The sequence below is a fragment of the Macrobrachium nipponense genome, chromosome 13, assembly GCF_015104395.2.
Source record: "Macrobrachium nipponense isolate FS-2020 chromosome 13, ASM1510439v2, whole genome shotgun sequence".
NCBI lineage: Eukaryota > Metazoa > Arthropoda > Malacostraca > Decapoda > Palaemonidae > Macrobrachium > Macrobrachium nipponense.
The window spans coordinates 90,913,359-90,925,948 of record NC_087206.1 but is presented as its reverse complement, the minus strand read 5'-3'; the positions used below and the strand labels follow the sequence as shown (position 1 = coordinate 90,925,948).

Here is a 12,590-nt window from a genome sequence, read left to right as displayed (position 1 = left end):
GTATTCAGCTACCTTCTCTCTCTCTCTCTCTCTCTCTCTGGGGGGAAGAAGAAGACTTGGACTTTGTCAACAAGCGCATTTGTATGCTCTGAAAACTTTCTCGATTATTTAGGAGATACGAAGATCTACATCACCTAGAATTGACTGAAAGCTGTGGTAGCACTTAGTGGTCAGTGCTATGACCATTAGTGTGTTTACGAGTTTTTTGAACTTAGACTTTATTTAGGATTAAAAATCTCGTTCACTCGGCCATACCACTACTTTCAAATTTTTCCTAAACCGCGCATGCGCAGTACAGAGTATGTGACGTGGTTATCCCTGTCATGGCAATGTTACTGTACCATAGAAACGAAATTAGATACGGGCATTGTTAAAACACCAGTAGATAATGACTATGGAATTCTCGGGACCTGGTACTCTCGCTGATGTTGAGGAGGACCTTGCTCTAAGTGATGATAATGTTGAAGAACATCTGCTTACACAGGAACATTGGCCACGACTTGTCTCTACTAAATCTCATAAGTTGATCCCTGCTGGTGCAGCTCCTAGTCTCATGGACCATACCTATACCTCCAACAAACGATGTATGGAGCATGATTCAGATAGCAGTAATGAGCCATCATCCCCTGCTGCAAAACTACAAAGTGTGATGCTTCCTCCTCTCAAAATAAAGTTCTAAATAATTCCCCCTGCCTAGACCTGCTTTTCAGATTATACCTACCATGGCTACAAAAACTGTTCTCCCTGCCTTTGCTCCCACGCGCTGAATACATAAAGCTCTTATTTAGAGAGAATCCGGGGGTTAATGTGAAGCTTCGCTGGCTATCGGAGGTTACCAAGATGTTCAGCCTCGATCGGGAATTGGCTGAAGTTAAAATGTCTGCGGTCACTTCTCGATTTGTACATTTCGAGGCATCGCCTTGATATCATAAACAGGGTCAAGGGTGGTGAGGTTCTGTCACTTGTGTTAGATGTTCAGGATGAGGTAAACAGACCCCGTTAAGTTCCCTACATATCTCATCACTCGATATCCTGTGGATGTAGACCCTTCATTAGCTAAGGAACTGGAAGGGTGCACACTGTACGTCGTTTCCTACAGTGATGGGAAGTCCATCAATCGTATTGTCATTACTTGGAGCCACCCAGATCCACCCCCGCCTTTTGTTAACTTCTCCTTCCTCCCTTGTCTACCATCATGTGAACTACGCAGAATGCCAGACGAAAAGCCGTGGTGCTTCAAATGCTGGGGTATCGGTCACATCACATGATACTGTGCTGCCCCTGAAAAGTGTGCATTTTGTGCTGCCCCTGAAAAGCATGACAGTCGGACCTGCCCTCATCGGCCCCTGTACCACCACCCACAGTGTTGACAGTTCTTCGGCATCAACATCAAGCTCATTACCTCTACCTACACCGGACTCCTCGCATTGGAAATGCCTGAGAATGTAATGAGCCTGGAGTCAATGTGTGGCATGGCTGTACCAGCGTTCAGGCTCTGCATCGAACCAGCTTATTGCACAACAGCTTCCAGTGCCATCAATCAAACCCACTGTTACTGCCTCCTCACAAGTGACTACACTTCGTAATGCTGTAGATGTCCTCAAGTCTCGGTGTGACTCCCTTACATCACGTTTTGAAGCCATTGAATCTCGTTTAGAGAGCATGGACACTCGCATCGACAGTCTCGTAACCTCCTTTGACAATCTAACTTCTAAATTTGCTACTAATGATAACACACTACAATCTCTTGTTGAAGCTCAGCAGGTTGTTATCACATCAGTTACTACACTCACTGAGAACTTGACTCACTTGCTACAACGTCTTGAGAGTGTTTACTAATCCCCATACAGGACCATTGCCACGTGATACACCACCAATTCATACCGTGTTACCACTGCCTCTTTATCTAGTCGCCGTTCTTCCAAGGGACATGTTCGATAACCAAGTAAAGCTTAATATCATCTCATGGAATGCCTGTGGTATTACAAACTGGGCAAAACTTTCTGCACTTAAGGAATTGTACATAGTCACCACCCAGATGTTATTCTAATTCAGGAAGCTTTTGTTGGTAATGCTCAGCCAAGGGAAGAAGCTCCCTCGCTCACTGGCTATGTGTCCTACGTCCATTTAGTAAGACATGGCCTCATCACCTATTATACGCACTTCAATTCAGCATAGACCTCTCCCAAACTCTGAGGATGAAGATACAACATTTCAATTATTTGAGATTACTGTTGGCGGAGGCACCATACGACTGTGCAATGTATATGCAGCACCAGGTAGGATAAATACAACCAAGCTTCCAGCCCCAACCCTTCGTGGTATGGTTTACATGGGAGATTTTTAATGCCCGTCATCCAGACTTGGGAGATCTTGCTGGCACTGTGAACCGCAACGGGAACCTACTTCTAGGATACATTCGTCGAAATCAACTGACCCGTTGGGACACTGGTGGATCTACGCATGCACGAGGTGGTACTTTGGATCACATCTTGACCTGTGGACTCGTACCTTCCGAGTCAATTGTGTAACGGTTCCTACGCTCTTCTCTGATCACATTCGGTCTCAGCATCCAATATTCCCTTCCCGCTACACCTACTCCAATACACAATCGCACTTGCATCACAATTCCGCCTAAGTACCAGCCTACGTACATTTCATATATGACTAACCTTCGACCCACATTTGACCTCCACTGTCCGGAGAAAACTTTACTCCTTACTTGTTAGTACCACACATGCTTTCCACACACAATATATCAGAAAGCCTCATATCAGGCATCGTGTTGGTGCTATGACACTGGATAATATCAAATTTCTCAGGCAGAAAAGAAGGCGATGGATGATGGCCTTGCCTTTATGAGACAACCAAGTCCTGAGACTCTGCACCAGTATCAACTATCGAGAGATGATCTAGTTGCTCTACAGCAATGTGTACAACAGATTGCCTGGCTACAAATTAACAGACAGCATCAACCATCAAACAAGCATCGGTTTCATGTGGCACCTCATCAACAGGATTGTGAAGAAGAAACTCCCAGTGTCCTCCACCACAGCCCTGCTCAGTATGCACAGGACCTTATTGATGAGTGGTCAGCACAGTCACGAACCATCAACCTTCCAGCTCATATACAAGACTCTCTCTCTTCACATAAAAACCATCGTGCCTTACGTCTCAGTTCCACCTTACTAAGCAGTGATGAAGAGGACGATGTACCCATAACTAAGGGAGAGCTACGACGTGCCTTAGCAAGGAGTAAAAAGTCAGCTCCTGGTGATGATGGCATCACCTATGCAGTCCTTTGCACACTCATATAAAAATACCTGGCAACCCTCTCCTCCGGCTCTACAACCTCTGCCTCTGCCTGGGATATGTGCCCCTAGCATGGACTCATAGTACAAATTATACCCGTTCCCAAGCCTGGCACTGACAAATTTCGTCCTATCTCCCTCACCTCCTGTTTCTGCAAAGTATTTGAACGTATCCTCCTCTCACTGCCTTATGTTCCGGCTGCAAGATAAGCTTTCATCTAGAATATACGGCTTCCTACCCCAACGAGGAACACATCTTGTCTCATGGAGCTCTACACTCATCTCTCCCCAACCAGTGTTGTAGCCTTCATTGATTTGAAAAAGTGCATTTGATGTTGCAATAGAGACATTATTTTAGACCAGCTTATTGATTTTGGAATCAAGGGAAACCTTTTGAGGTGGATACGTGGATATCTTCGAAATAGAGTCTCTCGTGTGCTGTTTAAGGGAGCATTGAGCACTGCAAAGGGAACTTGAACTTGGTAACTCCACAAGGGGGGGTACTTAGTCCGTTTTTATTTAATATCCTCCTACATCGCCTTCTTTCCTTACTTCCTAATACAACACAACCATCACTTGCTACGCAGACGATATTTGCATTCATTCAACCTCCCCGGATCACTTGCAACGCTTTTCCTTTCTTCCTTCTACGAATCAGCATCCTCCTGTGGTCTTATCATCTCCCCAGGAAAAAGTAGAATCTCTCCCCAAGGCCAGCAGGAATTTACCAGAATTTACTGTGGGGAACAATGTACCTTTATGCACACAGTATATTTTATTTGGGAGCGCCAGTGCGAATTACACCATCCATTCCAGCAAGACAGAGAGTACATCCCATTGTTCAAGATCTGCTGGCCCGGTTACAGCGACGCCTGACTCCTCTCAAGTGGCTTACTAATTATTCTGCAGGAGTATCTATCCCAGTTGCCAGAAACATATATATTGCTTTCATCCGCTCAGTGGTAGATTATCTTTCCCCTGCACTATGTCAACTCTCCAGATCAACTCTACAGCCGCTTCAAAAAAATTCCAGAACCCAAGCAATGAGATTCATTCTAGGTTGTCCAGCATCCACTCGAATTGTAAACATGCAACACGAACTCCGTCTCCCTCCACTCGTTGAGCGAATATACTCCAATGTCACCTACTTCAGTATCAAATGCCTGTTTATTTACCCTCACCTGTCTCCTCACTATTCAAACATCATCAGAACTTCTCTGGATCTAGATGCACCTCGTCCACAACTACGCCAGGGGGGACGTACACTAGTTAGTACTGTCTGTTCAAGCATTCGGGGGCTTGACATCACATCGTGGCAGAGAACGTGGATCATGGCCTTGCACCCTGGCAGACTCCTGTGCCAGCAATCTCTTACACTCCAGTCTCTAAGACTGACTTGCCTCAACTTCAACAACAACGTGCATTGGAGACCATCGACAGACTATCCTCATCCCTCAGTGTAGCCCATCACCTCTACACAGACGGCTCCCTACAGCAGGATGGCAGTGCTGGATGTGCTGTTTTCTCCCCCACTTTGGAACCCCCGCCAGGGGCTGGATAGGCCGTCGCCTCCCAGAGTCATCAAGCTCCACGTATTGTGAACTACATGGACTTCTAGATGCAGTTATTATTTTAATCACAGCGGAACGAGAAACAACGGCTTGATCATCTGCGACTCGCAACCACACTCCAAGCCCTTTCATCACATAAGCCAGCATACCAGCCCCTGGTTACACAAATACATAGGCAACTAGACATGGCCAACATGAGCTCACTGGTAGTGCACTTCCTATGGATTCCCTCTCACGTGGGTCTTCTGCTAACAACACCGTTGACCATCTCGCAAAGGCTGCCTGTCAGCTGGATCCTCCAGATGCTGATGCTCCCAGTCCATCTCTCCTGTGCTGCAGAAAAATGGTGCGCCAAGCTGCTCGCTCACCTACTCATCATCGTAGTAATGCCGAGAGAGCCACCAGTGTATCAATACAGCATTATGATCACTTCTTTCCTCACCAACACAAGTATCGCCGCAGAGGACTCATGGTTCGTCAAAATAACGTTGTTTGTGCGCGTCTTCGGCTGGGTTGGCGACCAGTTTGGCAGGTGGCTGAGCAAGATGAAGTTCCTCACTTCTCTTCCTGTAGGTTATGTGACGCACCCAACGCCAACACCCTGGAACACTATTGCCTGGAATGTCCACTTGTTAGTGACATATTACCCAAAGACTCACAGTAGTTGATATATGTAAAAAAATCTTGACAGATAATAATTTGCTCGATGAGATCCTCATGCGCCATCCTCACTTTGGTGGATACTGAATAATCAGCTGTTATGTAATACTGATTAAAGATAGGTACAACCTACCTACGAAATCAACTAAATTTAATTTTGTATTCCTAGGAATTCATTTGTATAACCTTTGATATATAGAAATGAGCAATATTATTTTAATATGTTACTAAATATCTGTCTATACCTTATTTTGTATTCCTTTGTGTAACCCTCATTATGTGCTGTAGATGTAAACAATACTGTTTTGATATGTACTTAAATGTCTGTATATACTTTATTTTTTACTATTTTGTTTTCTTTTTAGGCATAACTTTAATTACATGTAGATGTAAACAATATTACTGTATTACCAAATGTACTCAAATGTTACTGACGCCGAATGGGCGGGCCTAATAAATTGATTAAAACAAAAAAATCTCTCTCTCTCTCGCTCTCTCTCTCTCTCTCTCTCCTCTCCTCTCTCTCTCTCTCTCTCTCTCTCTCTCTCTCTCTCTCTCATGATTTAATTACAATATTAAAATAAACAATGAAAGACTTCTAGTTTTAACGCTTTTGCTTCATTTTTGAGATTATGTACTGAAGATTGGAGCTTACATGTAAAGCAATCGAAAATATACGCGGAGGCTCAAACATAAAACTGCACCGTCCAGAAAATCTGAATAAGCATCCAACTAGACAGACATCTTCCAATCTTTCAAAGCATATTTCTTCTCACTTTTCATGCGGTCATATTTTTTGGTACTTGTCAGTAATTACATGTATTTCATACGCTGATAATTCTTGAATGTAGATTCGCATCCATCAATATAAAAAAAAAAAGAAGAAAACATTGAAAAACTAGATAAATCGCACTGCAGTTGTTTCTATCATTTTTGTATTACGGTATCAATGCAAGTGGCGTTGACTTAACTTGTTTTAATGAATTAACATAACTACACCATCCAGAGAATTGAAAACGGATTCCTGTCACTCTCGCGAAGATCCAATCAATCAAAGACATCGGCGTTGACTAAACTTATTTTGATGATAAACAGGACAACACCATCCAGAGATGTAAAAGTGAACGGATTCCTGTCACTCTCGCGAAGAAGAAGCAGTCAATCAAAAGACAATCGGCGTTGACTAAACTATTTTATTGAAATTACAGGACAACACATCCACAGGATGTAAAATGGAACGGATTCCCTTGTCACTCCTCGTCCCGAAGAAGAAGCAGTCAATCAAAGAACCAATCGGCGTTGACTTAAACTTATTTTAATGAATTAACAGGACACACCATCTAGAGAAGTAAATGTAAAAAAAGAACATAATGACGATCTCCTCCTCCATTTAGGCGATAAAAGTTGAATGGATTCCTGTCACTCTCGCGAAGAAGTAGTCAATCAAGACAGGCGGCGTTGATTAAGCTTATTTTAATGTATTAATAACAGGACTATACTATCCAGCGAATTGACAAAATGTAAAAAAAGATCATAATGACGATCTCGGCCTCCTTAAGCGCAAAAAAGTGAACGGATTCCTGTCACTCTGGCGAAGAAGAAGTAGTCAATGAAACGCACCCAGTCCAGGGGCAGCAGCCAGTGTTTACATTCAGCCGAAAATGGCAGCATCTGCGGGTGACAGATAAAAGAATGAAGAGCGACGCAAACAGGTATTTCTGAGACTTGCTCGTAAAATGGGTGGGAAGTCCCTGCACGACAGGCTGTCGTGTGCCCACGCACGGTGTGAATGGACGTGTCATAGGTGTGACCTAACAAGGGAAGAGATTAACGAGACTGGTGATGTCATGGACTGGGAGCTATCACGAGACCTAAACTGAAAGACGTCTCAAGTATGAGTCATAGCTACCTACTAGTCTGGTTCACAAGTGTGTTTGGTAGTGTAACCTGGTTAGGTAGTCTCTTGGTGTAGCATAAATTCGTTTGGAATATAATCGTTGACACTAGATCTAGCGTAGCTCTCGTTGTTTTGTGATGTGTTGGTGGTAATTGAGAGTACCTACCTTTCTTTACCTAACGTACTTATGGAAGTCTCCAGGTTAATTAAGCTAGGCAAGGCTTAGGTTACCCTGGGTTAGGGTATTGGCCATTGCTACCTATATTGTAGAGTATGCAACCATGCAAGTCATCAGACCAGGTTATCCTTATGTACGAGGCAGTTTCAGGACCACGGTACAGCCTAGGCCAGTGGTTTTCAACCTTTTTGTACCCATGGCCCATTTTTGGCATCCCTAGATACTCATGGCCCACTGCCCTTAAGATTTGTGTGTTGATGATCAATACCTAGTTAATAGGTAGTATTATCATAGAGCATTCTCTCTCTCTCTCTCTCTCTCTCTCTCTCTCTCTCTCTCTCTCTCTCTCTCTCTCTCATCTCTCTCTCTCTCTCATGTAGCCTATATCTTTTTGTTTGCTTATGTTGGTCTTCATTATTGCTAGATTTTTCATTTTTCTGAATACCATTTTAAAGATGTCGGTAAATTGGTCCCCCTCAAAACTGTCCATGGCCCACAGGTTGAAAACCACTGGCCTAGGGCTAACAAAGACATTATAGGCTGCCCATATACTATTGGAAAGAGCCCATTTTATGTTTTTACAGCAGTGAGTAGGCTGTTTGGCCATAATTTTTGATGCACTTGCACTATTGTCTTTCATTTTGCATAGTAGTATTTGTTTCATCGTTTTTGATTATAGGCTGTTTGGAGGCTCTCCATTTGGTACTTATGTCTGGGATGCTAGGTCAATACAGGCAATAGATTAATAACGTACTATCTTTACCATTTTATCTATCTTCCACATTGTGTTGAGATATCCTAACGACTGAATGATTGTGCATAAAATAGTTCTGCTATTTAGGTTATTCCCAGTTATCATAATTACTTTTGTTCCACAGCTTGCAGATACAGTCTAATTTTTGGTGGTGTCTTGACATCAAAATCTTTACAAACAACTGCCTGGATCACCAACCTTCATATGCTGTTCATTTTCAGCACATGTAGAATATCAAGATTTTTTTATTTAAGCATTAGTTAAAACATGTACAATCATCATTTCTGTATGTATAGATATATAGGTATATGTTGGTTAACTAAAAGAGTTTATGACTCTCAGCACTGAAATATTTTCTCCACAAGTAGTTCCTCCTCTTGCCTTGGACTTTGCCTTTATGTGGCAGCTGTAGAATGTAAGAGGGGTATTACATAGTTGCTCTCCTTCCTTTTTGTTGTTAGTTCATCTCTCTTTGATAAACAGAACTATGATAAATTGCTCATGAATTATTTTTTGTAATATTAATTGCTATACTTAAACTTTTTGGTACATACATGCACATGAAAACTTGGCCATATTTGAAACAAAATTTTCCTAAGATCTAGAATAGTGATAATAAAGATATCCGCATTGCCATTTTTGTGTAAAGTTACATTTCTTTAAATTAAAAAAAAAAAAATTTACATTGGCTGTGAAGTGTGTGTTATATTTATGGCTCTGATGCAGTGTTGCCAGTATAGGGATGATCTATGGATGAAAGGTGTGAAATGTATGGTAATTATTCATTGTTGAGCTAACAGAAATTTAATGACTTTGGCCTTAAATTAAAATTGACAGCATCATAATGAAATACATGTAATGTATACTGTATTTCATGAGGGTGCTCTAACTGCAAGACATATTGTTTGACACATTTTTGAGGAACCATACCCACTGCATATGTTGAGAGCCATTGTATGTACTGTTGAAACTTTCATAAGATTTGATGTCTTTAATAAGAAAATTGTTTTTGTTATGAGTATGGTAATTTAACTTGTTATCATTATTTTTTTGTTATTCCAGCAAGCACTAGATGTTTTTCCCACTTTTCATTCCTATTCCTTTCCCATGTAACATGTTTGGGTATCGAAGACACCGCATATATCGGGAGTCATCGCCAGACCAGTCTATTGTAAGTGAATTGCAAAGGGTGTGTTCTTGCAAACTTATGAGCTGTTGCCTTATTAGAGCTATTACTGAAGTATTGTACTTTGAAAGACAACCAGACTAAGAATTTTCGTAAATAAGACAGCTATTAGGCTCTCTCCACTCAGTTTTTCTTTTGGTCTCCATACTAATGTTAATCCAATTTTTTTTATAATTTTATTGTTGTTGGTACATTTTCTTCATCAACAATGTGGGTCATTCTTGATCCCCATATTGACAGTTTTTTTTATTTTTTAATAATTTCTTGTTTTTATCCCCATAATTGTTAGACACCTTTGAGTAGTGATGATCATTTTTAGGTAGCTAGTTAAAGACAATTTTTCCCTTCCACCCTAGAATGTACTGTATTACCCTTCTTGTAGTTTATCCTTTTTTCTGGGGCCAACTCCAAATAGATATTAGTGAAAGAAAATTATATTTAATCATCATGAAATACTTTGTTACACCATCCTGTCATGTTCAAGTTACTTATATGAAGAATAAATTCCTCTCTCCAGAAAATCTTTCTTTAGTGATAGTCCTTTCAGACTGAACTGACTCCTGTTATATGTAGAAATCTCGGTCCTTCTGGGTGCTAAGGCTCCTCTTATTTTAAAGCAACTGATAGGGTATCAGTACCTCTTTCCACAAACCTATTAAGCAGCTCAAATGGTTTGTATCTAGGAGGAAAAAAGTAGACTCATTGTCATGCTCCAGAAAACTTTTGTTGTCTTCTTAATATGCAGAATATGAGATTAGTATTTACATTAAAATATGAGAAGTTGACCTATGCAGGTGAGAACAAAGGATTTCTCTTTGGACTTTATGCTCATTAGATCATTAATGTTGTAAGGCTTTTTGGGACTGAGTTTAGCCTAATCAGAGCAACTATATGGTTGCTGCTACAAGTATTCAAAATTGCCCAACTATATTTATCAACTTATAAATTACATAATTTGAAATGTGTCTTTTGTTTTTCTTGAAATGTATTCATTTCCTTTTTCATTTTCTTTTCTGTGGAAGTTGTGAATTCTTGGATGACTTGTTCAGTGACTGTTCTCCTTCTGTGCTGCTAAGCATTCAAATTCTCATGCTTCTCTTTTCATAACCCTCATAACCTGTCTTGTATAAAGAGGCAGGTGTATTGCTTCCTAGGTGGTTAATCTCAAACTTCTTCCTTTTTTTTCAGAAGAATGACCTAGTCATGTCCTATTAGTAATCTTTGAAAAATAATCTTATTATTATTTTCAGGTTATGTTGGGGACCCTTCCCAATGATTTCCTTCGAATCACCCCAACCCAAGCTCAGTCGCAGGAAGAAGCTGACCGAGCAAACAGCTATTCATCTGCAACATCAGATGATGACCTCGTGTTGGTCGTATTCAGGTATGTTCTTATGATAAAAAGCAGAAGAAAGTTCTATTTGTTCCGATACGTAATACAAACCATCGGTCCTTTAACAATAGGAAGTAGCTAGCGGCAGCTGGAACGGTCGTAAGCTTCGAACAAGGGGAGAACGGTAGTTAACTGCTTGTCCGACAGTCGCGCGCCGCGCGGCTGGGAGGTAAACAAATCACTTTTGCTTTCGGCCGCGGGTGTGAAGGACGTGTTCGTCATCGCTCTCTGCCCGCTTCAAATCGTCGTATGCTTTGTTTATATTGTGTTTTTCTACTAATGGTTTGTTTGACTTGAAAATGAAACTGTAAGTACACTGTTTTCATTTTCATTACTTAATTATGAACCAACATGGAGTTATCGCCGTAGATGCGGCGATTTCCTCTCTTTTCATGAATTGAACCCTTGAATTATGCCTCGGTGCCGAGGGCGGGCGCGCTCGCACCGAGTCATGTATTTGTGGGCGAAAGTGTGTAATTGAAAATGTAAGTACTCTTTTCTTTATATATGTTTGCCCTGTGCGTTCGTTACCGAGAGTGTGTTTGCGCTCGGCACGAGCCTTTTAATTTTGTATAATAGAATGCAATGAAAGTGGATTCGCAATTGCAATATTCTTTTCATTTTCATTTATTTTATTTGCATGAAATTTAATTTGGATCAATTTTCGTTCTTACCCGGGAATTGATCCTTACGATTTTTTTGTGTGAAAATGAAATCGCAAGTGCAGTATTCTGTTTCATTTTCATATATATTTTATGATAGCATCATATTATTGGATCAAGTTTCCGTTCTTACCCGGGAATTGATCTTTTCCCCTTTAAGTTCTATGAAGTGAATCGCAAGGGCAGTATTCTGTTTCATTTTCATTACTTTTCACTGCTGTGCGGGGGTAGGGGAGCGAAGTCTGCCAGGAAGTCGTCGGTAAGCTCTCCCGCGACTCCCTTGGTATCCGATTCTTCGTCTTCCTTCCTGCCCCCCGCTCAGCTTTTTCGTTGTATTTTGTATTTGGGGTCTTCCTTGCGTTCGGGGTGGGGCATGTCTTCCCCCCGTGCGTGAGGAACCCCTCTTACTAATCTATCTATGTTTTACCGCAGGTGCTACATCCGTGGGGAGACGACCTTGGACAGGTATGGACCACCGCGGAGGCAGGGCGTGCCTAGCATCCACGGGCTGCTGCAGCGTCTAGCGAGGTCTGGGGCGGTCTCCACTACTACCACGGCCGCTTATGCTGCTCCCCCCCCTCCTGGTCTACACTCCCCATGCTGTGTCGATGACGCCGCTGCCGCTACTAGGGGCCGCAGCCGTACCGAGGTGGGGTTGCCGCCGCCGCCTGTTTTCTTCGTGTTGCCTGCCCCAGACTTCCGCTGTTCCAGCAGCTCGCGCCCGGGACCGGCGCCAGGACCCAGGTTCCGCTGGCTGCCGATGATTCTACGAGGCGATCGCTGGGCCTGCCGTACCTGCCGCTGATGTGATTCCCGCTGTTGGCTTGGCTGTCCCTTCTGGGTCTACCGCTGCCGCTGTTCCTGCCGCTCCTGAGCTGGTTGCTGTTCCTGTCGCTCCTGGTTCCTGTGCCTGTCCATGCTGGTCCTGCCCACGGTGTGTCTTCCCCAGTCCCAGGTCCTTCCGGACAGGTGCAGTCG

The 12,590-nt window shown here is 42.4% G+C and overlaps 1 long non-coding RNA gene across 1 annotated transcript; it reads left to right on the top strand.

Annotated features, from left to right (window-relative positions):
- Nucleotides 1-7,436: 7,436 nt before the first annotated feature.
- On the top strand, nt 7,437-10,889 carry LOC135225511 (uncharacterized). The gene is made up of 3 exons (XR_010317019.1): nt 7,437-7,497; nt 9,434-9,542; nt 10,808-10,889. It is a non-coding gene; the product is annotated as an uncharacterized LOC135225511 (long non-coding RNA).
- Nucleotides 10,890-12,590: the final 1,701 nt, after the last annotated feature.